Raw genomic sequence first — 27915 nt, forward strand, 5'->3', positions numbered from 1 at the left:
AATTTTATTATTTAAAATAAATAATATCAGAGCAACTTAAAGTCTATACAAATTATTGTAATTTTAATAATTTCATTTCAGAGCTACATATTTTTTTTACGAAAAATCTGGCAAAAATCTACACGGAGGAAAAACTATTTCCAAAATCGTGAAATTCGGAACCACAAACAAAGTGTTCAATACTTTCCATGGCATTCCATGGTTCGTTTTAGAAAATCGTTCCATGATATATGAACATTTAGTTCTTGGTTCTGTGTGTATTTTATGAACACCCTTTAACTACTTTGAACACTGTTTTTAGAGTTCGTATAGTGTAATATAATTTAAATTTATATACTTATAAGTTATATCGATAAAATAATAAATCAATCAATAGCTTCTTCATGTTTGACAAAGTTCAGTAAATTGAAATGATTAATGATTTGTACTTTTCTTTCTTTTTTACAGGTTGGTCATCATACTCCAGTTAAAATTTGAATAAGTAAGTTATCATTCCAGTTTGATTCACCAAGAACAAAACGTTTAGGTTCTACACAGAAATTAAAAGATGGTAATATTTATCAGGAAATGCTGACAGATTTTGTATCAAAAAAATGATTAATTTTACCCCAGAAAATGATGAATGTTCATCAATTGTTGATGAATATTCATCAGGTTTACATTTTTACACATTAGCAATTCTCTACGAAATCGGTCTTTCTTTTAGAATTTTAATTTTTGTATATTTTAACCCGAACGAAAATTTTTTGGTGCCTTCGATATGCCTAAAGAAGCCATTTTGCTTCATTAGTTTGTCCATATAATTTTCCATACAAATTTGGCAGCTGTCCATACAAAAACGATGTATGAAAATTCAAAAATCTGTATCTTTTGAAGGAATTTTTTGATAGATTTGGTGGTTTGGTTTTTTTTTATTTTTTTTTTATTTTTTTTTTATTTTATTTATTTTTTAGTATTTGCAAAATACTGTTAAAATTGATTTTTTTTTAAACCTGAATATCATTTTGCAACAGCCTCCAACACCCATACTCCTATGGGTCAAAAGATAGGTAATTATATGGACTATAAGCCTACGGTATTAACTTTTTGGCCAATCGCAGTTTTTCTCATACACAGCAAAAAATCCGATGGTAAAATCGCATGCAAAAGCATGCACATCACCTTCGTCAAAATAAACACTTGATATTACACGCTGCATGTACAATTTTTGCAAACACAAAAAAAAAGTTGCAACCGACGGGATTCAAACCCAGCACCATCAGTGAGGACTGGCGCCTTAGCCCGCTCGGCCATCAGACCGATGTATAATGGAGAGGATAAACGTATATATGAGCTTGACATTTCGGTCAAGTAGGTTTCCCATACTGATGGGCTACATATTTCAGGGTGTAATATTACACAGAATTTCATAAAATAATGCAAAAAATATTTTACACCCATGCATTTTACACGCAACTGGATTACTACTTTTTTAGCTGTGTAGATTTACGATTTTTCCATTACAAACATTTTACAACGTTAGTTTTTGGCATGTACACAGCTAAAAAAGTAGTAATCCAGCTGCGTGTAAAAAGCCATGCAATTTTATGTGATTTTACACCCTGAAATATGTAGCCCATCAGTATGGGAAACCTACTTGACCGAAATGTCAAGCTCATATATGCGTTTTTCCTACCAGTTTTTCATCGGTCTGATGGCCGAGCGGGCTAAGGCGCCAATCCCTACTGTAGGTGCTGGGTTTGAGTCCCGTCGGTTGCAACTTTTTTTTGTGTTTGCAAAAATTGTACATGCAGTGTGTAATATTAAGTGTTTATTTTGACGAAGGTGATGTGCATGCTTTTGCATGCGATTTTACCATCGGATTTTTTGCTGTGTAGCAAATTGCGGTACTTTTTGGTCTCAATTTTGTCATATTTTTTTAAAAAATAATTATACAAAACAATTTTGAAAAAAAGAAATAGATTTTTTTTACCCTGTGATCCATAAACAGATTCAGTAGTCTAATGAAAAGTCGAGTTACATTAAAACAACTATTTCCATTCCTTGTTTCCGATCAAATAACAAGGTTCGCAAGTGTGAGTTACAAACGCCGAACACCGCTCCAAACTCATGTTTATGCACTTCGTTCAATCACTCGACAAAATGCTGCCAGCAAATTTGGGAACTGCTGGAAACAAGTGCGCGCAACATGTTGCGGCGGAAGCACCATAAAATTGGCGCCGACTAGCTCCGGAAGTTCCAGAAATAAAACATCACACCACGACACGACACGCCAGCACATGTGTGTGGGTAGTGTGTGTGACAACTGTTCAACAATGAACAACAAACAATCGACAACGCGCGCGGAAAAACTTTTGGCTCCAGTTTTGCGCGCCCCAAAATAGGACAAACACACACACACACGGTGAGACAAAGCGACAGATTGTCACTGATGCTGAACAGAACCGGATACAGTCGAGGAGTTTTCCACCGAAACGGAAAAACGGAGGAAATGTCGATCCGGGCACCGAGATGATGTTCTATTTCACGACAGAAATAATAAACCTGTATCGAAGCCAGGAGGGGGAGATAGACTCATATGTTGCCGCTCAACCTGTTTTGTCAGACGCGCGTTGAAATGTGTCACAGGCACACTCACACACAGACAACAACTTCATGTGCGAAGCATTTTCGGTGCACTTTTTTGTGACCTCCCCCGCCCCAGTCAGGCACAGCCTCCTGCGATAAGGAAGCAAGGTTGGGAAACTTTTTCCACCGGCGAAGCTTTGCGCTCGAATGTCAAGCTTGTGTCAATTTGGGTTGATAAAAAGAGACACAGAGAATGTGAGGGTGAAGGAGGGTGTGTGTGTGTGTGAGAGAGAGTATTACGGGGAAGCTGTTTAGTTGCCGGAAGCGGAAGCATCGCTGGAAAACGATAATGAGACAAATCAAATCATCGTTATCGTCACGTGTGGCTTCCTGTCTTGGGCGCCTGTAGTTGGCAGACGAGCGAGTGTGTTTGAAGCTGTGTGTGTGTGGGTAATTTTGTTAGCTCGTTGAAGTTGTTAGCGAGAAGGTTGTGATCGGTGGTGACATCAGCTGTTGATTAGTTGAACGTTTTTATAAAAATATGTATAAACTTTTTTTTTCATTTTTTCAAATTCTTTAGAATTTTTAACTTTTTTTTTCCTAAAATATGTGACGATTATGACTAACTGCGCACATGTATTTGGCGTCATCCATGAAGATTGACGTGACCGGATATTAAACGCATTATCATAAACCCGCCAACTCACACAAACAGTTGCCCCGATCCCTCTTCGATTGGCGTGAAACTTTGTTCTAAGGGGTAACTTTTGTCACTGATCACGAATCCGAGGTCCGTTTTTTGATATCTCATGACGGAGGAGCTTTACGACGCCTTTTATTTTTGAACATGCAAAAAAAGAGGAGAAAGATAGAAATTTGGTGTCAGAGGGACTTTTATGTAAAATTGGACGCCAAATTTGATGGCGTACTCAAAATTCCGAAAAAAAAAAACTATTTTTTATCGAGAAAAAAAAAAACAATCAAAAAGTTTTAAAAACGCTCCCATTTCCGTTACTCAATTCGTCGCAATCGTGCTAACTTGTCGTACGTGCATTTTGGGCCAAATTGAGTTAAGAACGCCATTTTGTGCAGCTCACAATGCCTCACCTTTTGACCTTCACAGATCCCCAAAATTCGATTTCAATCCTGAGATATTCAACAAAAACCGAAAAAACTCCGTGCATTTTTGTCACTTTACATATGAAAGTAGTTTCAATCTTGTCGTGCTATCTTGTCACTCCATGAAAATTGATGTAAGTGCGACAAAAGGCCAAAGGGATTTCAGGCCAGGAAAGTCAGGATGCGTTTGTCGCACGTACAAGCTAGACTACCGTAAACATTTGTAATTATAACTCGGGACTCCAGCAACCAACTTGAACCAAACTTCAAGACAATGCACAGAATGGTCAGCCAAACAAAACGTGTTTGTTATTGTTTACATTGCGTGCGCTCGTTTTTGTATATTCAAGGTCAAACATTAAAACGCGTTTTTCTCGGAACGTCAAAATGGCGGGTGCGACAAGATAGCACGACGACGTCGAATTGTCAAATTTTTTGGATGAACATTTGAATTTTCGAAAAAAAAACGATATATATATAACATTTCAATCTGAATTCAAAGCACGAAAAAAAGTTATCACATTGGATAATATTTGAGAAAAAACATAAAAACATAAATATTTGAGAAAAAACATAAATGGATTTTGTTTGTATAAACGATCGGGATTTTTTCATACATTTCGAATGCAATAACAACATTTTTAGAAAATACTCAACATTTTCACAAAACTACGTATTTTCGAAAAAATACTCAAAATTTCAATTTTTACAATATGGGTATCAAGCGATCGGGATTTTTTTCATACATTACAAATGTAATAAAAACAAAAAACTACGAATTAAAAAAAAGTACTCAAAATTTCCGTTTTACAATGTGGGCATCAAATGATCGGGTTTTTTCATACATTTCGAATGTCATAACAAAATGTTTAGAAAATACTCAAAATTTTCACAAAACTACGTATTTTCGAAAAATTACTCATAATTTCAATTTTCACAATATGGGTATCAAATGATAGGGATTTTTTCATACATTTCGAATGTAATAACAACATTTTTAGAAAATACTAAAAATTTTAACAAAACTACGTATTTTTGAAAAAATACTCAAAATTTCCGTTTTCACAATATGGGTATCAAACGATTGGGATTTCTTCATCAATTTCAAATTTAATAACAACATTTTTAGAAATACTCAAAATTTTCACAAAACTACGAATTTTTGAAAAAAGTACTCAAAATTTCCGTTTTTACAATGTGCGTTCAAACGATCTGGATTTTTTCATACATTTCGAAAGTTATTTTAAAAATAAAAATACTCAAAGTTTTCAAAAAACTACGTATTTTTGAAAAAAAATACTCAAAATTTCTGTTTTTCACAAGAGGTATCTAATGTTCGGGATTTTTTTATATATTTCAAAAGTTATGAAACAAATTTGTGGAAATACCCAAATTTTCACAAAACTACGTTTTTTTTCGAAAAAAAATACCCCAAATTTTTACAGTTTTTTACAATATGAGTATTAAATGGTTGAGATTTCGAATGTCATTCGAATGTCTCGAATGTCATAACAAAATGTTTAGAAAATACTCAAAATTTTCACAAAACTACGTATTTTCGAAAAATTACTCATAATTTCAATTTTCACAATATGGGTATCAAATGATAGGGATTTTTTCATAAATTTCGAATGTAATAACAACATTTTTAGAAAATACTAAAAATTTTAACAAAACTACGTATTTTTGAAAAAATACTCAAAATTTCCGTTTTCACAATATGGGTATCAAACGATTGGGATTTCTTCATCAATTTCAAATTTAATAACAACATTTTTAGAAATACTCAAAATTTTCACAAAACTACGAATTTTTGAAAAAAGTACTCAAAATTTCCGTTTTTACAATGTGCGTTCAAACGATCTGGATTTTTTCATACATTTCGAAAGTTATTTTAAAAATAAAAATACTCAAAGTTTTCAAAAAACTACGTATTTTTGAAAAAAAATACTCAAAATTTCTGTTTTTCACAAGAGGTATCTAATGTTCGGGATTTTTTTATATATTTCAAAAGTTATGAAACAAATTTGTGGAAATACCCAAATTTTCACAAAACTACGTTTTTTTTCGAAAAAAAATACCCCAAATTTTTACAGTTTTTTACAATATGAGTATTAAATGGTTGAGATTTTGTCATTAATTGTTACTTTGTATCGTCATGTGTCCGATTTTTCTAAGGGACGACGGGAGTTGAACCCGCAACCACCTATTCCAGCCTGACAACAGTATATTTAGATCGCTTTTTGTTCATTTGGTAGCGTGATCATCGTCTTCTCCTTCTGGCGAAATCCGCTGAGCAGGAAGATTGAGACTATGCTTCAATTTAATTTAAAAGGTCATATTGGAAAAACGGAAATTTTGAGTACTTTTTGCCTTCCTCACTGAGGTAAGGCTATAATCCTGCTCTAAAAATGAACTTCGTATAAAAACGTCGTAGACCCACCTTCATGTATACATATCGACTCAGAATCGAAAACTGAACAAATGTCTGTGTGTATGTGTGTGTGTATGTATGTATGTGACCAACAAACTAGCTCATGTTTCTCGGCACTGGCTGAACCGATTTGACCCGAACTTGTTGCATTCGACTTGGTTTAGGGTCCCATAGATCGAGTTTTATACAGATTGAAGTTTCGATAAGTAGTTCAATAGTTATGTATAAAAATGTGTTTTCACATATATTTGGATCTCACTTAACTGTATGTAAACAATGTCCGGGTGTATCATCCGACCCATCGTTGGTTAGGTTATCAAAAGACCTTTCCAACGAGTCTAAAACATTGAAGATCTGGCAGCCCTGTCTCGAGATATGGCCACTTAAGTGATATTGATGTACTTTTTTGAAGCCGGATCTCACTTAAATGTATGTAAACTATGTCCGGATCCACCATCCGACCCATTGTTGGTTAGGTTATCAAAAGACCTTTCCAACGAGTGCAAAACATCGAAGATCTGGCAACCCTGTCTCGAGACATGGCCACTTAAGTGATATCTGTACTTTTTGGAAGCCGGATCTAAAAAATTGATGAAACTTGTGTACAGCCATTGTTGTGAGGAAGGCTCCAACCACATAGGTGGATTAAGTTAGTTTTTTCAAATAATCGTAGTTTTGTGAAAATTTTGAGTATTTTCTAAAAATGTTGTTATTACATTCGAAATGAATGAAAAAATCCCGATCCTTTGATACCCATATTTTAAAAATTGAAATTTTGAGTATTTTTTTTCGAAATTCCGTAGTTTTGTGAAAATTTGGAGTATTTTCATAAAATATTGTTATTACATTCGAAATGTCTGGAAAAATCCCGATCGATTGTAAAAACGGAAATTTTGAGTGTTTTTTTTTTGAAAATACGTAGTTTTGAGAAAATTCTTAGTATTTTCAAAAAATGTTGTTATTACACTCGAAATGTATGGCTAAATCCCGATCGTTTGATGCCCACATTGTAAAAACAGAAATTTTGAGTACTTTTTTTTCAAAAAGTCGTAGTTTTGTGAAAATTTTGAGTATTTTCTAAAATTGTTGTTATTACATTCGAAATGTATGAAAAAATCCCGATCGTTTGATACCCATATTGTAAAAATTGAAATTTTGAGTATTTTTTCGAAAATACGTAGTTTTGTGAAAATGTTGAGTATTTTCTAAAAATGTTATTGTTACATCCAAAATGTATGAAAAAACCTGATCATTTGGTACATATATTGCAATAACAATATATTTTTGGTTTCTTTAGAGAAAAAAATATGCATTTTCAAAATATAGGAAAAATACGTATTTTTGTGAAAATTTTCATGGAATAAAAATTTTAATGGATAGCTGACATCATCTCGAATCCAAAACACTATAATTTTTTGATGTTTGCATGATTATTCATAGAATTATAGCCAATGTCTCCCATATAGCCAAAATCCCATAAGCTCTGTGCTTCAGTTAAGCACTGGGCCATGCTTAACCGAGGCAGCTGAACGGTGCAAAACCGGGGCAGTGCAAAACCGAGGCGTGCAAAACCGAGGCATGGCTGTAGTGATTTTTGGAAAAAATCGAAGTTTCATGCAAAAACAAGTTTGACATTTTTTTTATGCAAAATTTAATTGCAATCGAAAAGTACTATACTGGCTCCGTTTTCAATTTTAAAAATAGTGACCATGAGTGACCATTTTTAAAAATATTTTTTTGAAAAGTTCAGAAAATTTGCTATAAAATTGTCTAAGAGACATTGAAGATTGGACCTCGGGTTGCTGAGATAGAGCCGCTTTAAGAAAAAGAAACACGAAAATTGAAGTTTTCCTAATCTCACCAAAACAACCAACCATTTTCTAATGACGATATCTCAGCAAATAATGGTCCGATTTTCAATTTTAAAACATGAAAAATTCGTGAAATTTTCCGATCTTTTCGAAAAAATATTTTGAGATTTTTTAAATCAAGACTAGCATTTTAAATGGGCGTAATATTCAATGTTTGGCCCTTTTATAATATTAGTCTTGATTTAAAAATTTTATAAATATTTTTTTCGAAAAGATCGGAAAATTTCACGAATGTTTCATGTATTAACATTGATAATCGGACCATTAGTTGCTGAGATATCGTCATTAGAAAATGGTGGGTTATTTTGGTGAGATTAAGAAAACTTCAATTTTCGTATTTCTTTTTCTTAAAGTGGCTCTATCTCAGCAACCCAAGGTCCAATCTTCAATGTCTCTTAGACAATTTTATAGCAAATTTTCTGAACTTCTCAAATTTTTTTTTTTTTTTTGAAATTGTCACTTATAGTCACTTTTTTTAAAAATTGAAAAACTGCAAATATTTCGCTAAAATCAAACTTTCGGTGGCTATATCTTGAAAACGGAGCCCTTTATCAAAAAATCTGAAAAGTACTTTTCGAGTGCAAATTTAATTTCGCATTAAAAAATAATGCCGAACTTGTTTTTGCATGAAACTTCGATTTTTTCCAAAAATAACTGTTTTTTTTTTTTTTCAAAAAATCATAACTCGGCGGCAGAATTTTTGACCATGTTTCTCTATGGCTCAAAAGTTGCGAATTTTTGTCCCCTAAAACATATCAAAAAATCTTGAAAATAAAAAAAAACGGGGGAAATTGGATTTTAGTGAAAAAAAGTTGATAAATTTTTTTGCAATTTTTTGTTTTCGTGTACCTATTTTTTTCTCAAAAGTCCTCAACAATACCTAAAACTTTGCCGAAGACACCAAATTGATCAGAAAATTCACTCAAAAGTTACAGCTGTTTGAATATTTACATACCACTTTTGTATGGACAGCAGTCAAAATTGTATGGGGACTTGTATGGATGAACCAATCACACAAAATAGTTTCTTTGGTCATAGAGAAGGCCCGCACAATGTTTAAGTCAAATAAAAAAAACCAAAAAAATAAAAATGGTCGAAATCGGTCGATTTTGTAGAGAGTTTCTCATATTTATATTTAATATATATTTAATGTTTTGTAGGTTATAATTTGGGCTGGGCTGCATTTTTTGTGCTAGAGCTTAGAATGATGCTAAATCGGGTATTAGAGATATGAATTTTTAATAAAGTTATAAGTTTTGAGAGTACCAAACAAATAACAATATAAATATCATTAAAAAAATCAGCAAAAATGTAAAAAGCTAGTTATATTTTTTGTGTGAGAAAAAAGCATTATAAAATGCTTTTTTGCAATTCCGTCGTGAAACTACTTACATTTCTTGTCATTTTTCAACGACGAAATAGCCTACATTTCTGTACCAAAAATAACAGAATCGAATAGCAACACTTTTCAAAATAAATGCTGAAAAGTTCTACTTTTCAGCACTCAAATGGGTGCTGAAAAGTTGAACTTTTCAGCATTGGTTTCGAAAAGAAACACTTTTCAACATTTTTTTGATTGAAACATTTCATTGACAAAATACATGAAAATTTGACTTAAAATTTCACTCATTGTGTGTTTTTTGGAATTGCAAAAAATGTTGTATGGAACTCGTTGCAAAACTTGATTTTTTCAGCACTCTTCGTATTTATCCAACTCGGTGAACCTCGTAGGATAAATGTACGACTCGTGCTGAAAAAATCCTCTTTTTGCAACTTGTTGCATAAACTACTATTTCTCTGTTAATCACATTAGTTTTTTTTTTGTTGAGGTTAAAACCTCAACCAGAGTAGAAGGCCTATCATATAAAAAAATGCAATTGGGGTAAATGATGAAATGATTAACGTGCCTCACGTAGACAGTCTTACTTTAGTAAACTCAATATTTTAGAGCATCAGTTTGCTTACTAAAACTTTTCACTCAACCAGATTTCATTTTTACAATTAACACCTTCTTGACGCCTCTCCTTTAGCTCCACAACTTCAGAATACCAAATTTCGCCACTGTTCGCTGTCATCGCGCTCGACAATTTCCTGCAGCCAGCAGTTTCACACTACCCCCAGCAGCCAGGAAGCTCATTAAAAGCTTTTGATCGGAAATTGAATATCGATCTAGGGCCAAATCGTTCCGTCAATTGCTGGCACTGAGGCGTCGTCGTATGTGACGGCGACGCCCTCAACGAAACGGTGACTGACGACTGCGGAGTGTTTTCCAAATGAGTTTTTCTTTCCACGCGAGACTTGATGTTTGCCCAGAGCAAATTCCGCAACACACAAACACAGCGCGCAAAACAACTTCCGGTGTGGCACGTCTAAGTGAAATAAAAGTAATCACGTATTTCATTGGCGGGTTGGTTTTTCTTTGCATTCGTGTATCTCTCTCGGGTTTGCGCTATTTGCGGAAAATGGCAACCGCCACAAGTGAGATGACTCTTGGTTTTTTTGCTGCACACCAGGTTTGTGGAGGTTCAGGGACGAAAGTGTGGACACTTAGAAAAAATATTCACTGTAAAAATTTTAAGGTTTCCCTTATTACCTTCCTTTTGATAATTAGACGGAATATTAATTTGTGAAGAATTTAAAAGTTATATTTTTTTTTAATAATTCACTATCAGTGTCATGCAATAGGAAAACATTCACATCGTTAGTTACACGTTTTTCATGATGTCAGCTTTTAAAACTATCCGAGGTTTTTCTTCTGTTTATGTGTGCATATTTATTCCACAAGATAGTTTGCTATCCATTGCAATAAAGTGTTGGATGGTGGAAAACATATACTGGAAAAATGACGACACGATGAGAAATATTCATATTTATGAAAGTACACTCTGATTTAGAGGCTCATAATACATGAAATTCACATTAAAACGAAACTATTTCTTTTTCAAGTGGAATTTTTTTTATCATTTACCTCGATCTAGATCCATAGTTAAGAACCCCAGCGGCAACATTCAGAAAAAGCTCCGTTTCGCGCCACACTTGACCAGTTGGCTTATCGTTATTTGTGCTCCTCTGATGCCTGGAAGCTGCTCTGGCTGCAAGTCTATACTGCCACGCCACAAACATGAGGCCAATTAAAAGTACATAAATTCATTTAACGCTCGCCAGCCATCGTACACCATCGTGCCGGAAGGTTTTATAGTGCATCATAGAGCTCGTGCTCTCTCTCTTCCCTGCCAGTCATGTTGTGCTAGGTAAGGTCAAGTCAACTTTCCGGGAAGTGTTTGTTTTGCTGTGGATGAACGATTTTTATTGCCGGAAATTAAAACTATCTATATTGAAGAACTCAATTCAAATAAGTTTGGAGAAATGTGGTGAGATTTTGTTTTTGTAATGCTTCAGAAATTTAAAATTCAAGTCAATTCAAGTGAAATTAAAAATAAACTAGCAAAGATGCAAGATAATTATGATCTATTTTTATATGAAAAAGAGGAAATTTGACTTGAAATATTTATCAGCTCCGTGCTTTTCAAATTGATTTTTCAAGAATATTCAAAATAAAGCACCTAGATTTATCCTAAATTTTAAAGGTTTTACAACTCTGCTTTTTTTAAGCTTGAGTCATGTTTGCTCAATTTATGAGGCCGGAATTTTATCTTATTCAGCAGGATCCAAATTTTAAAAAAATCGCAGTTTTTTTTTAATTGTTTGGCGATAAGGATAATGAAGCCAAGTAAAGATGGTAAAAAACATGTATTTCCAAAATAGTATGAGTTTGAAAACAACGAGCACCATTTCAAATGGGCCAAAAGTGAGCAAAATTCAGAAAGATTATCATTTTTTGCTGGGCCATATCCCAACATCAAGATCGGATCAACAATGTTCAATATAGAGAATTGTAGATAATTTTCTTAGACTCTTGACTTTTTTCTAAGAACTTGAACTCTACTTTTAAATTTTGAAAAAATATTTTTCACAAAAAACTCAAAAATATTGATGGTGCACTTTATCAAAATTTTTAAAAATGTGCTTTTCGATTGCAAATTTTAGTTTAAATCTCCGTTATTTTTTTCGAACATTAATTAAATATTTTGGCCATAATAAATAAATTCCTCTAAACCACATAAAAAAGTGGAAAAGTTTGTCAAAATAAAGTTTTTTTAACAAATAATATAATAATAATAAAAATCGAGAAATTAAATTTTCCGTGTATTCATTCTTTAAAAAAAAGTTCCTATCATAACCTAGAACTTTTCCCAATATACCAGAGCGATAAAAAAAATTCCATCTTATGATACGGATTCTCCAACGTTTCATAGAACATTAATAAAGTTAGCTTCCAAGTTTGCATGGAGACTTGTATTTTTACATAGAAGACCAACCTATCAAAATTCAGCCCAACATTTGATAATGCCAAACAGTGTTTTTCGTTCTTTTGAAAAATTAATCTCGGTTCAAAAATTTGGAAAGAGTTTTTATTTTTTTCATTTTTTAACAGAGCAATTCCAGCCCAAAACAAAAATTTTTAAGGTACTTTTTTCTCGACCCTCTCCGATTTCAATGAAACTTTGTAGAAATGTTATCCTACGCTTATATAAGCCATTTTTGTGTGAATGGAGCCAGTTTCATTCGATAGTGACATTTGAGAAGGGCGTAAGTGTTTAAATATTTTTGTTTTTCGTAATTTAAATATTGCTGTAACTCGAAGCCGTTGCTTCGTATCAAAAAGTGGTCAAAGACAAACGAGCTTTCCGGTGAAAATAATTTCGAGACTGAAAAATCAAGTCTGTCATATAGAAATTGCAAAAAAGCATAAAAATCCAATTTTTTCAACATTTTTTTTTAAACCGCTGTAACTTCACAAGGATTGGACTAAGGACAAAAGTCAATCTGGAGACATTTATATAAAACTTTCTGGAGAATCGATTCCCTTTATCGGTTTTTGCAAATTTTGATGTTTAGAGCACTTTTGAAAAAAAAAAACAGTTTTAATAAATGATTTTTGTATTTTTTTTTTTAGGTGAGTTCCATCCTGTAATCCTGTAATCCTGTTCCATCCTGTAATTTTCGTGAGTCTTTTTGTAACATCTTAGGCTATTTTCACAAAAAAATTGAACAAAAAATATTGTTGGCTCACCTTCAAATTTGACTTTAAAACTTAAAAATCAAAAATCTCATAAAGTGGAGTGATTTTTTTTTCAGTGTATTTTTTCGGAAATCACGTCAAATTTCCTACAAGTTTGACTTTAACTCTTTAACTTTAACTCACTATCGAGTGAAACTGGCTCCATACCCGAGCATGGGTAAATAACAAGGGAAAAGCGTAATAATACCTTTCTCTGGTATCAATACCACATTTTGGTATTCCTGGACCCTTTAAAATTTGTCTTGAGGATTATGCAAGAGCAAAATGTGGTATCATACCAATTTAAGGTATTGTTTTGATATTGCAAAATTGCAGAATTTGTCAATGGTCGAACACCACATATTGGTATTCTTTTGGTATAACAGTGTTTTATCAAATTCCTCTGGGAAAATTTTGACCAATTTTGACAAAATAATTAATTTTGCGCTAAAATTATGTCTCAAAGCAAATGCTTTCATTGAAAACCGGAAATTTCAAACTTGATTTTAAACATTTTTGATATACCCCCTACAGAAATGACTTGAAATTGTGGACAATTTTCTAAGTCAGGATGGCACTTTTTGGTATTATTCTGGTATTAAAGTGTTTTATCAAATTCCTCTGAAACTATGGGAAAATTTTGACCAATTTTGACAAAATAATTAATTTTGCACTAAAATGATGTATCAAAGTGAATGCTTTCATTGAAAACCGGAAATTTCAAACTTGATTTTAAACATTTTTGATATACCCCCTAAAGAAATTACTTGAAATTGTTGAAAATTTTCTAAGTCAGGATGGCACATTTTGGTATTATTTTGGTATTGAAAGGTTTCATCAATTTTCTCTAAAACTATGAAATTTTTTTATACCAATTTGGACAAGATAATAAATTTTGCGATAAAATGACTTGAAAAAAAACCAAATACTTTGAAAAACGAGTCAATCGAAAGATTATTGAATTTTGGTGAATTTCAATCCAGTTTTATTTTAATAATACTTATTTTTAAATCTTGTTATTTTTCAGAATCTTCAAGAACTTCATGCACAGGCCGTTCATCAATGACAAATGCATTCGGTGTGGTGAAGAATATCACTAAGAACAACATGGAATCATCAGGTGAGTAGATTTGGCTGTTGCATATGGATCATTTCCGTTTTTTCACTAACTGCAACTGCTGCACTAAAAATGGTATGAAAATACCAAATTTTGGTATTACTTGTGCAAATATCAGCGACCAAAATGTGATCTTGGTTGCCCAGTAACAGATGGTAAAATACCATCAAATCATACCAAAATCATGTATGTGGAAGACCACAGGAATTTTCCTGTTTTTTAACCTTTGCGTGGCAATATCTCAGCAACTAAGGGTCGTATCAACAAAGTCCGAAAAAGCAAAATATAGAGAATTTTCTCAGCTTTTCAAAAATATTTTTTTCAACAGTGGGCAAACATGGGCACTATTTTTAAAAAATGAAAAACTGCGACTATTTTCAAAAAAGTTACCTAAAAAAGGTTATAGCTTGAAAACGGTGCACTTTATCAAAAATTCACTAAAGTTCTTTTTGATTGCAAATTCGATTTTATATCGAAAAAAGAAATTGAAAGATTTTTGCGACCAATATTTCGATTTTTTGAAAAAATCTGTATTGATTCAAAAAATAATAATAATAATAACTTGGTCAAAGATTTTTTGCCCATTCTAGAAATTTCTGAAAATTCTACAATTTATGTCTTCTAAAACATATCAAAAAATTAAAAAAATAAAAATAGTGTTTTTTGCAAATCAAGTTTTAATGACAAAAAGTTAAATTAAAAATCACCAATTTTTTTTACCGTGTATCATTTTTTTTCAGTGTAGTCCATATCTATATCTACAATTTTGCCCAAGACACCAAATCGATCAAAAAATTCCTTCAAAAGATACAGATTTTTGAATTTTCACATATCATTTTTGTATGGACAGCTGCCAAATTTGTATGGAAAATTATATGGACAAACTAATGATGCAAAATGGCTTCTTTGGGCATACCGAAGGCATCAAAAAAGTTTCAGCCGGATTAACAAATACAAAAAAAAAACGAATGACCGCAATCCTAGAGAACTGCTCATCAGTTTTTTTTAAATCACTTGAAATGCATAGAAACTGTACACTTTTTTTAATGTGTAAAGTTATTTCCATATCCATTTTTTTTTTCGATTTTGAATCAAAAAAAGATTTTGAAATTTTGTTTTGGGACCATCTATAAACCACGTGGACACTTTGTGGGGGGGGGGGGGTATGGCGATTGTCCACGATCCATACAAAAAAAGATTTTTTTTTGTCCATGAAGGGGGGGGGGGGGGGTGGTAACAGATTCCCAAAAAAGTGTCCACGTGGTTTATGGATGGTCCCTTCACATTATTTTCAGTTTTTTATTTTCAATTTTTTATTCGAAATTCCTGTACATTTAACCGGGGTAACATTGATAAGTTTTATTTTTTTATATATTGTTCAACCAGCAAGAAAAAAAAATCAATTCTCGTAATCGTAAGTTCATGAATGTGAGAACCACGAAGGAATTTATTCATGAGTATGGTGCATAAATATATTCCTTCGTGGTTCTCGGATTCGTGAATTTAATTCACGATTTTGAGAAATGATTTTTTTTCTGTGTACTGGGGTTAAGTTCGTAAAAAGTTCCAAATTTGAACAAAATTCATAAGATTTGGATTTTTTTTTAAATATCGTAATTTGTTGACATCAGAAGTAAATTTTCTGCATGAAACATTGAAACTTAGTTCTTATTTTGAATTCTGTTTCGAAAATACTTTAAACTTGTAATTTAAGGACTAATATGAACTGATCTTAGTGTAAAATTGAATCCGATGATGTAGTTGGTTTTTCGGCTCGAACCAATTTTCGTTGAGAGAAACATTCAAAGTGTCAAAGAGTTTCAAACATTCAAAGTGTCAAAGAGTGGTTTTTGAAACTGATTAGAATAATTAATATTTTTTCCATACTAGTAATGTCTGTAACATATCCACCTAAATCTTTATTTCAGTTAATATTATAATGTATGATCTTTGTTAATGCATGTTTCAAACATTTTTATTTTAAGTTTTTACGTATTGCATATCCTACAAATGAAGACAAACACTGAACTGAACACTATTTCAAAGATTTTGTATTGATAGATGTCGCTCAGTTGTCAATTTACTGGATGGCGCAGGAGTCACGTGCTCCTTTTCCCACGCGCCTAATTGCAACAAAAAACGTACGCAATGTGATACTTTTCCATGAACCGTAACGAACCGACCTCCAGTTTGACCTAAATTTTCCCAAATTGAATCAGGACTACTCAACCAAATTCTTCATCATCAAACATCGTTCACCGTCTTTTGTTCTAGGATTGTGGGAGTGACCCAACCTAACCCAACATGAAATTGGACTCCTAATTGTGAGACCGTTTATTGTCTTCTTTTCGGTTGATTCCTCGGGGAAATGTTATTACAAGGGGGAAGCATTTTGGATTAATGCATGGGATGGATTGTGTTTCCCTCAAAGTGTATGGAATTTCGCTGAAGAATGGAAATAATAGCTCTTCAGGATGGTTGATGATGTTTCCGGACGAACCCTTCCGGAAACCCCTCAACCGAGCTGCTTCAATGGGTTTAACCCTTTTCAGGAACTGCTTTGCAAGCGGTTGACTTTACCTGAAGAGAGAGAGTGCATACGAGCACATCTAATCAAATATTTGCTTGCCCTGGCTGGCCCTCATTGAAAGCTTGGAGCTGCAGCTGGCTGCACTTTGGATGCATCAAGTGATGCTGGGTTTCCTTGTGCCATCAATCAGCTCTTTGCGACGACATGGGATGACACCCGGAACGGATGGATGGCTTCCAGGCTTGGACACACACGCTCTCTATTCAGGGCAGGACCGTATGGTACAAATGGGGGTCCGGGAGAGAACCATGTCCTAGTGATCAACAGCAAGACACACAAACCGGAAACGGTTCGTGCAGTGTATCATGTTTCATCACTTACCAAGCTATTATCTGCTCACACACACCGACGAAGACTTCACTTATCGACATGGAGAGTCTGTTCTGGAACGCACCAAGGCAAACACACACACACACATTTAATGGCGGAAGGTCTTCGTCCTTCGTCAATGCAAACGGTACCTCGTACTTAGTTCCGTACATAGTTTAGCACAAGGAACTGTGCTTGTTTGCTCAAAGAAATATGGCGAGCGAGCCAAACGAAAAGTGCATTTCTCAGCATCTTTGCCTGCTCCTTATGAATGAAAGCTCAAGTGGATGCGGTTTGAGCTTTTCCCTCATAGATGTGTATTAAGTTTCATTGGGCACGAACAAGAAGAAGAAGGAGTGCCTCTTGAAGATTTGTCGAAAGTGCCGAAAGACTTGAGCGAACGCTTTGAAAGGGGGATTTTTCAAGATGGATGAGAGCAAGCCGATCGGGGCGATGAAAATTGATATGCTTGTTAAGCTTTAGAGTGCTGCTTCGTTGGTAAACCGGGGAGCTTCGATTGAAGTCAATCGCGGTGATGCACCCCGAAACGGCTCGTTAGAGTGGGTTATGTTCTGGAGGTTTAAACTAGGAGATTTTCACGGAGTTTATTTTAAGAGTGTTGTTGAGTATTTTTTAGAATAGATTTTCGAGATCATTATATCTTTTCACATGTACTAAATTGAATAAAGGATGTCATTTATGCACTATTCAGTTTCATCTATTGATTAATGACAAATATCATTTAATGATTTTGTGCAAAAAAACTTAATTCAAGCATTATTTTCAAAATGGGCCATTCTCCGCCAACTAACAAAGCAGTTGCCTCGACCCCTCTTTGATTTTCGTGAAATTTTGTCCTAAGTTGTAACAGTTGAGTAACGGAAAAAAGCAGAGTTTTTAAAACTGTTTTAGTGTTTTTTTTTTTTCGATGTTTTGAGTACGTCATCAAATCGGGCGTCCAATTTTAGATAAAAGTCTCTGCAAATTATTGAAAAATGTGTTTTTTCACATGTTCAAAAATTGAAGGAGTCGTACCGCCCTTCCGTCACGAGAAATCGAAAACGGATCTCGGATTTGTTATAAGGGGCAAAAGGTTACCCCTTAGGACAAAGTTTCTCTCAAATCAAAGAGAGGTCGGGGCATTTTTTCCAATTTCGTGTGAGTTGGCAGAGAATTACCCAAATGCTATCGAAAAAAATCATCGTTTTTCGGCAATCTATTCTATTCCAAACTTTTCCCAGAAATTTGAGTTTTAGACAATTGACAAATGCAATATAAAAAATCATTTGATAACATTAGAAAGATGACATTGAGCTTAAGTAATAAAAGTTTGCTCTTAGTTTTTCCACTGAAAATATCCATTTTAAAACAAATCTTTTATCGCGAAAAGGAAAAAGCATTTGAAATTAAAAACCTCCATTAAAAAAGTAAAGTTTAAAAAATGGTGTAGCCTCCCGATTTTGAAGGAAAAAAAAACTTCAAAAATGTTTTTAATTGGCAAAGTGATCTAAATAAAAATTAAAATCTAATCAAGATTAGAGGAGAAAACAAACTTTTTTTGCATGAAATCCATTTTAAGTCAATTATTGATCATACTTTTGCATTTAAAAAAAATAAGTGTTTGATTATTTTTTTGTTCAAGTGATTTTGCTAACTTTTTTTAAATACTGTTTTCAATTGGTCTGTTTTACATTTAGGTCAAAATAAGTTGGAAATATATTTTGTTTTCTCTCAGAAGCAAAAATGTTTTTTTAATTCAAACTTTTTTTCAGTTTTTGTTAGCATCTTTCATGAAAATATTATTAGGTTATTATTATATTATTATGAAAAGTTTTGCATCCATTTTTTATATAAAATTTAAAAATTAAAAAAAATTCAACAATTTTTTTGATTTCAAACAATCGCTACTTTATTGATCTTGAATAGTTTACAAACAATTTTTTGATGAATTTATCCATTTTTCACGAAAATATAAATATTTTTCAATATTATTATTTTAATTTATTTTTAACCCTCTACATCCAAACCCCTCCTTTAGACGGGCTTCAGTCTGAATAATCGCCATAAATCCATTTTTCAACCAATTTTTGATATTTGAAAAGCATTCGAAAAAGAACTCTTGAAATTTTAGATTATTTTGTATCCCAGACTATGCCTCTACGCATTATTTTACAATTTAAATACAAATGGTAGCAGAAAATATGCAAAACAAACATAAAATTATAAAAGTGACTGAAAAGACATGAAAAAAAATCGAAAGACAAAATGTAATGATAGGAGGAGGTAGAAAAGGCCAGATACTACCAAAAACAAACATAAACTAAACAAGATAAATGCAAAATAAAAAAAAAAAACAAAAGATTAAAAAAAAACAAGAAAAATATAAAACAAGAAAAGTAAATAAGAACAAAAGTTGCTCAAAATAAATTCCTTAACACGGGAAGAGTAAAAAAAAATTAAAAAAAAAATTGAGCAGTAGAGGAAGTAAAAGAATTCAAAAATTAAGAACAGTGACATGCTCATAACTGAAAAAATGACTGAGCAATAGGGCACAAGAAAAATTGTTATTTTTTGGAAATGGAAATTTTGGAAAACAATGTGAGTTTTTAGCCATTTCCATGAAATTAGCTACAAAATATTCCTCAAATGGCATTTTTTGTTTCAACTGAGAACAAGCCAAAATAAGGTGGAGCTTTGTATAGTAGGTCCAAAATAGGGACCTTTTTCTCTCTTGAAAAAATGCAGATAAGGTGCTCAATTTTGCATGTAAAAAATGCTGAAATGAATAAAAAAATTTCTGGTCGATTTCAAATTTTTTAAACCGGCAGTGGGAATCGATTCTCCAGACAATTTTACATAAAAGTCTCCGTATTGACCATTGTCCTATGTCCAATCCTTGGGAAGATACAGCGATTTTAAAAATAAAAATGTTGAAAAAACGGGATTTTTTGTGGTTTTTGGCATTTTCTATATGACAGACTTGGTTCAGTCTTTTATGTAAAATTATCTGGGGAATCGATTCCCACTACCGGTTTTTAAAAATTTTTACGTTTAGACCACTTTTCAAAAAAACAGTTTTAGTAAATGATTTTTGTATTTTTTTAGGAGAGACATACCATCCTGCATTTTTCGTCAGTCTTTTGGTAACATCTTAGGGTATTTCCTCAAAAATTTTGAGCGAAAAAAAATCGTGACATCACCTTAAAATTTAACTTTTAAACTTAAAAATTGAAAAATGACATAAAAGTGGCGTGTATTTTTGTTTCAGTGTATTTTTATCAGAAAGCCCGTCCAAATTCCTACAAGTTTGTCTTTAACCACTTTTTGATACGATGCAACGGCTTCGAGATACAGTAATTTTTAAATTGCAAAATACTAAAATATTTAAATACCTTACGCCCTTCTCAAATGTTATTTTCGAGTACTATTTGCTCCATATACACAAAAATGGCTTTTATATGCCTAGGATAACATGTCTACAAAGTTTCATTGAAATCGAAGAGGGTCGGGTACAAAAGTACCAGAAAAAATCCTGATTTGAGCTGGAATTGCTCCATATCATTCAATTTTGATTCATACCAAATATGATTGAAAATAGAAAAACGCTTTAACAAATTAAAAACAAAAATCAACCTCTCTCTGCTGCAAGCATTCATCCGTTTAAAATCGGAAACGCCATCGTCACCAGCACTTGCACCACTTTTCATCTATAACGCAGCAAAAATCAGCGCAAAACTGCACTCGTCTGGTGAACCACGACAAAAAAAAATCCAGAGCCAAGATTATTGAATAATGCAAATCACTGCGAATTGAATTTAACATTGTGAGGGGGGAGAAAAAAAAAACCACCGTTCGTTATTTGTACGATTGGCCACCTCTCTTCAGCGAGAGGAAAAAAAAATGTGGGGGCTGGAATTCAAAAGTGAGTTTGATTGGGTGAGGAGAGGGTAGGTGGTTAAGCAGTGGCAGTGACAGGTTCCAGCTGGTGGTGCACATTGAAAAGCGATAGGGAAATCGGTCGAGCAGGGCTGTCAGTGGTGGGAAAATCTTTCATGATTGTTCTTCTATACTTTTTTTATGAAAATTGGTTTGTTTTGTACTAATATATCACAATTGATTTAAAAATCTTCGATGATTTCAATAATTTTCCAACACTGCTCAAAATCACGCAAAGCAAGCATTTCTACATAAATATTCAATCCTTTCCGAGCACTCTTCAAACAAGACGACATTCTGAGGGTGGTCGGTCTCGAGGAGGGGCTGGTAATCACAGAGAGATAGATTGTGAAAATGGATCCCTTTTGGCCGGGTTCCGGACTCGGTAGGCAGAACCGGGTAGAACTGGACCGCCTTTATGGTAAGGCGATAGTTCAGAAACGTCTTATCTCATTAAAATGACAATTTCTGTGGGACGACACTTCTCGTTCCCGAGGTTCGGAATGCACTTACTCAATAATGGAAACGATGATTGTGCGAATTCTGGGGAAAGTAGCGGGTGGGTTGGAAACATGATGCCAAACAAAGATCCTCCTTCTCGGACATTCCACGGAGATGGCCAACGCGCTAGGACTTGATTACAGTCGTTTGCATGAAAGACGGAATTGGTTTGACACAGTTAGGAGTGAGGAGTGAGGAGGGAGGAAGGGTTGGTATCTGGAATTCCGTACATATTAATCATGATAAATTATTTACTTGTAAACATTGCGCTGTTTGTTTTGCGGTGGATGAGAGGACGTAAAGTGATACATTCTGTGGACAATTGCTAACTGGGACATGGCACATGAGCGTTACCTACCCAATAGTGAGGATTGAGGTTGTTCAAAATTAGCTTTTAATTGATTAAATATCTCTTTATTAATTCATATAAAATTAATTCTAATGAAATTCCTATTCAATTTCTTAACTCAAAGCAGTGTATGAGAAAAAATATTTTGTATGTTTTTTTTGTTTTTGTGATTTTTGTGATTTTTGTGATTTTTTGTGATTTTTGTGATTTTTGTGATTTTTGTGATTATTGTGATTTTTGTGATTTTTGTGATTTTTGTGATTTTTGTGATTTTTGTGATTTTTGTGATTTTTGTGATTTTTGTGATTTTTGTGTTTTTTGTGATTTTTGTGATTTTTGTGATTTTTGTGATTTTTGTGATTTTTGTGATTTTTGTGATTTTTGTGATTTTTGTGATTTTTGTGATTTTTGTGATTTTTGTGATTTTTGTGATTTTTGTGATTTTTGTGATTTTTGTGATTTTTGTGATTTTTGTGATTTTTGTGATTTTTGTGATTTTTGTGATTTTTGTGATTTTTGTGATTTTTGTGATTTTTGTGATTTTTGTGATTTTTGTGATTTTTGTGATTTTTGTGATTTTTGTGATTTTTGTGATTTTTGTGATTTTTGTGATTTTTGTGATTTTTGTGATTTTTGTGATTTTTGTGATTTTTGTGATTTTTGTGATTTTTGTGATTTTTGTGATTTTTGTGATTTTTGTGATTTTTGTGATTTTTGTGATTTTTGTGATTTTTGTGATTTTTGTGATTTTTGTGATTTTTGTGATGTTTGTGATTTTTGTGATTTTTGTGATTTTTGTGATTTTTGTGATTTTTGTTTTTTGTTTTTTGTTTTTTGTTTTTTGTTTTTTGTTTTTTGTTTTTTGTTTTTTGTTTTTTGTTTTTTGTTTTTTGTTTTTTGTTTTTTGTTTTTTGTTTTTTGTTTTTTGTTTTTTGTTTTTTGTTTTTTGTTTTTTGTTTTTTGTTTTTTGTTTTTTGTTTTTTGTTTTTTGTTTTTTGTTTTTTGTTTTTTGTTTTTTGTTTTTTGTTTTTTGTTTTTTGTTTTTTGTTTTTTGTTTTTTGTTTTTTGTTTTTTGTTTTTTGTTTTTTGTTTTTTGTTTTTTGTTTTTTGTTTTTTGTTTTTTGTTTTTTGTTTTTTGTTTTTTGTTTTTTGTTTTTTGTTTTTTGTTTTTTGTTTTTTTGTTTTTTGTTTTTTGTTTTTTGTTTTTTGTTTTTTGTTTTTTGTTTTTTGTTTTTTGTTTTTTGTTTTTTGTTTTTTGTTTTTTGTTTTTTGTTTTTTGTTTTTTGTTTTTTGTTTTTTGTTTTTTGTTTTTTGTTTTTTGTTTTTTGTTTTTTGTTTATTGTTTTTTGTTTTTTGTTTTTTGTTTTTTGTTTTTTGTTTTTTGTTTTTTGTTTTTTGTTTTTTGTTTTTTGTTTTTTGTTTTTTGTTTTTTGTTTTTTGTTTTTTGTTTTTTGTTTTTTGTTTTTTGTTTTTTGTTTTTTGTTTTTTGTTTTTTTTTTTTGTTTTTTGTTTTTTGTTTTTTGTTTTTTGTTTTTTGTTTTTTGTTTTTTGTTTTTTGTTTTTTGTTTTTTGTTTTTTGTTTTTTGTTTTCTGTTTTTTGTTTTTTATTTTTATTTTTTTGCGTGTCTTCCTTCATTATTCCCGCCCTTGTTCCGCCAATGGTGAGTTCATTCTTGAATGTCACTGACAAGAATTCCGATTGATTCACGGAGCAAATTTTTGTCACAATTTATGAGCTCACAAGACGTTGCCAAAACCATAAATCACAAGCTTAAATTACTCTGTTTGCCAAAAGTCTCAATTTCCGCAACTATCTCAACGAACCCAAAATTTCTGTGTGTGTATCTTAAAGACCCGTCGCCGTACCTCACTCGCAAGAGTGATTTTTGATTAATCGTTGCTGAAACAAAACGAACCCAAGCAAGCAGCAACGGTCTCATAATTCATCGATCTACCCGGCGAACCGGAAAAAAGGTTAATTAAATCCCGTCCTGCAATCAATATCTACTCCACCCCCACCACTCGGCTTAACTGGTTCGTAAATATCTCCATTTTTTATCTTGCTTTATCGCTCTGATGATTTTATTATGACTCCAATCAGGCCCATAAATTTTAGATTATGCTTTCACCTCTTTGCAAATCATGCTCCACCTCTCTAATGAAAGCTTATAACTCTGGTTGCGTCTTTTTTTCTGTACGACCTCCTTTCCACATCTATTCATTAATAAATGAGCACGCGACATCGTTTTTTTTCATACTTCATACTTGCTCAGGTAAAAAAATGGAAAATTCTGCTCAGATTCAACCTTGACGCTGTGGGACAGAGTGCTTGCAGCACAAAAGCCCTCGCCCTGGTGCAAAGAAACGTGTAATGTACCGACCTTTTTTTTCTTTCTTTGAAAGTGGGAGATTCTCTGACGGGGTAGATCGTCCTGGATTTGACACTAGGACAGGAGGGAGGACAGGAGGTATTCGGTGCCCTCTCCCCGTGCCCATACCTTCACACTTAGGAGACCCGGGAGGCGGAGTCTTGTCGCAAAAAGAACGATACACGCCTGTGGATCCGTTGACGAAACCGCAAGGTTTAAGAGGGCCACATTATAAGGTGTTACGTCGATTCCGTACAGGAGGGAGAGAGCGGCAAGTTGGTCGTCTTAGCTTTTAACTCGAAAGCTTTATGTTCTGATTTGCTGTTGTAAATGAAGAAAAGCAACCAAAAAATATCGCCCAGATATTTAACAAAAAACTTCGTTATCAAATTTATGTTTTGAATAATTTCCTACTGTTCTTTATGCATATTGTTTTGTTGTCTTTCTTGTCTTTCTTGTCTTTCTTGTCTTTCTTGTCTTTCTTGTCTTTCTTGTCTTTCTTGTCTTTCTTGTCTTTCTTGTCTTTCTTGTCTTTCTTGTCTTTCTTGTCTTTCTTGTCTTTCTTGTCTTTCTTGTCTTTCTTGTCTTTCTTGTCTTTCTTGTCTTTCTTGTCTTTCTTGTCTTTCTTGTCTTTCTTGTCTTTCTTGTCTTTCTTGTCTTAAATTATTGCAGAATCTATAGTAACCTATTTTCTATGAAAAATTAACCCTCCTCCCACTTTAGGTGAATAGGGCTCCTTCTTTTTGTTCGCCATCAGCTCATCCCTTACCAAGGCAAGGCCACCCAGAAGCGTCTTCATCATCTTTATGCCGGTCGGAACGCTCCCTCTTCCGAGGTGCCATCAGTATGAAAGTTTAATTATCCTTCTTTGGGGCTGGCACCACACTTCCTTCTACTCCATCATCATTTTTCTTGGTTCTTTTTTCTCGTTTTTTTTTTTCTTCCAAACGGTGGTGGGAGGGGATCAATTCCGTCCTATATTCTGCATTTCCGTTCTTCATTGGACAGTGGGTTGCGTTTTTATTTTACCCATTTTATATTTCCCTTTTTAATCACTTGCTTGGAATCGATTGATCCGTTGACTTGGTAATCCATTGCAGGAAAGCAATTTAATAAGATTACGCTCCGGGTTTTGAAAGTTTCGTTTTCATGAAATCCTTAAGGGGCTTGACATTTTTTTCCGACAGCCCAGAATAATTGCTGTCAGAGCGAACTAGTTAAACCGACCGCTGTGCTCTCGCCCCGGCAAAACCTCATCTTCATCACAGCCAAGGACACACTTTATCATTTACTGTCGAGCATCATCATTAAAAATAATTAAAATTCACCATAAAATAAACATAAACCATCAAGAAACAAGGACCCACCGACACTGGGCGCATCGAGGACACGTCTCGCAAACCAGGGGCAAGTGCATGTGGGCTGTCGGGAAGCTTTTTTTTTGTTTGCGGAAAAGAGCTTTTATGCTTCTTTGCTCCTCCTTTCTTTTTCAAGCTTCAATCTGTTTACATTATCCTCGGCGATGTTGTTGCCTTTCACGTCAAGGATGGCATTTTTCCGGTGGCACTCTCGGCCGGATTTAACCCTGCTGGAACACGGTACGAGAGCTTTTACACTAGCTTTGCAGAAGTTGCGCTGACTTGGGAGTGATGTTCCAAGGACGCTTTTGATGTTTTTTGCTGAAAAACAAAAATAAATTAAGTTAAATTAATTTTGTGACATTTATTCTAATTTGAAGGACTGAGTGATGATGGGAATGTGGATTTTTGTGGTGTTCTCTTTGTGCTATGTTCGTGTTCATGTTCGAGTCATGCATGCAGTGGGGGATCATTGTGGTAATTGATATTATTGCGCGTCAGTATCGTGCAAGCAGTGGTGATGGGAAGGTGGATTTTTGTGGTGTTCTCTTTGTGCTATGTTCGTGTTCATGTTCAAGTCATGCATGCAGTGGGGGGTCATTGTGGTTATTAATATTATTGCGCGTTAGTATCGTGTGGGCAGCAGGGTCAGGAAGATGGTTTTATTGTTGTGTTCGTTTTGTAATGTATTTGTATTTAAATCTAGCATGACTTTTTGTGGTGATGGTATGGTTTTGGTGGTGGTGGTGGTGGCGGTGTTAAAAAAACAAACGTTCAATTTACTAACATTGAGTCCAAAACCTCCCTACAAACATCTATACCACTAGGTGACGTAGAGATCTCTGCGCATTCTAGATAGATGTTTACTAACATACCTTCCAATCCCCGAGGTTAGCAAGGTACCGGCCAGGAGCCCCTTATCTTACTGGATAGTATTACACGCTCATCTAAAGAGGAAAACATGGTATCTCCCGTGTTGGAATATTGTAACTGGATGAGAGTCTAGTGCTATCATACGTTTAATTACAGTTAAACAGCAAGATAAGCGTTGTGCAGCCATCCGGAATTGTGCGACCTTTATTGCTAATGCTAATGCTAATGCTAATTTATTCTAATTTGAAGGACTGGTTCAGATCGAACTTGCTCGAAAATACACTTGTTCGAAAATACACGATCAAGATAAGGGTGATTCGGTAAATAATCATTTTTTGGAATGTGCTTAAAGATTTTTTTTTGTGTGCTAATAAATAAAGCATTGTTGGGCTAGTAAAAAAAACTTTAGATTTTTTTGAAATTCCGATGTACAGCACCCCAAAAACTTTATTTCTCGCCAAAATAAATCGTCAACGCTTTGATATTTTGGAAACTTATGATTGCAAAACAACTGAATAAAAACACATTTTTGTTTAAAATATTTACTTCTTACTTCTTACTTCTTACTTCTTACTTCTTACTTCTTACTTCTTACTTCTTACTTCTTACTTCTTACTTCTTACTTCTTACTTCTTACTTCTTACTTCTTACTTCTTACTTCTTACTTCTTACTTCTTACTTCTTACTTCTTACTTCTTACTTCTTACTTCTTACTTCTTACTTCTTACTTCTTACTTCTTACTTCTTACTTCTTACTTCTTACTTCTTACTTCTTACTTCTTACTTCTTACTTCTTACTTCTTACTTCTTACTTCTTACTTCTTACTTCTTACTTCTTACTTCTTACTTCTTACTTCTTACTTCTTACTTCTTAATTCTTACTTCTTACTTCTTACTTCTTACTTCTTACTTCTTACTTCTTAATTCTTACTTCTTACTTCTTACTTCTTACTTCTTACTTCTTACTTCTTACTTCTTACTTCTTACTTCTTACTTCTTACTTCTTACTTCTTACTTCTTACTTCTTACTTAAAATACTTCTTACTTAAAATATTGAAATATTGAACATATTGAAGAATCATGAGATCTGGAAAAAAATATAAAAGGAATCTTAATAAAAACTAAAAAAAAGTTTATAGTTCCGACCCATTTGCGAAAATAGTCACTGATGCTGAACGCCAGCCAAGAATAAACTCCAAGAAATCAAACTTCTCATAAAAGTGAATTAAATTCATAATATCATGAATTCAGTGTTTCAAATAATTGAATTCAATAACACATAAAAAACTAAAAATAATGCTAAAACCTTTATAAAAATATTTGATAAAATAATGCATCGAATTCATGATTCCATGAATTATGGTACTGAAATAATGCATTTTATTTCTGCACTTCAAAA

General features: G+C 33.2%; 1 protein-coding gene across 2 annotated transcripts in view; it reads left to right on the top strand.

Moving 5' to 3' along the window:
- Window positions 1-27915, top strand: part of LOC120432344 (dipeptidase 1) — a 437109-nt gene that overhangs the window by 257994 nt on the left and 151200 nt on the right. Inside the window, exon 4 of one of the 2 annotated variants that reach the window (XM_039597533.2) lies at window positions 448-481. The exons of the other annotated variant lie outside the window; for it this stretch is intronic. The gene's annotated coding sequence lies outside the window, so the exon portion shown is untranslated. The remainder of the gene's footprint in view (window positions 1-447; window positions 482-27915) is intronic. 2 annotated transcript variants of the gene reach the window in all.

The sequence above is a fragment of the Culex pipiens genome, chromosome 3 (assembly GCF_016801865.2).
Source record: "Culex pipiens pallens isolate TS chromosome 3, TS_CPP_V2, whole genome shotgun sequence".
Lineage (NCBI taxonomy): Eukaryota > Metazoa > Arthropoda > Insecta > Diptera > Culicidae > Culex > Culex pipiens.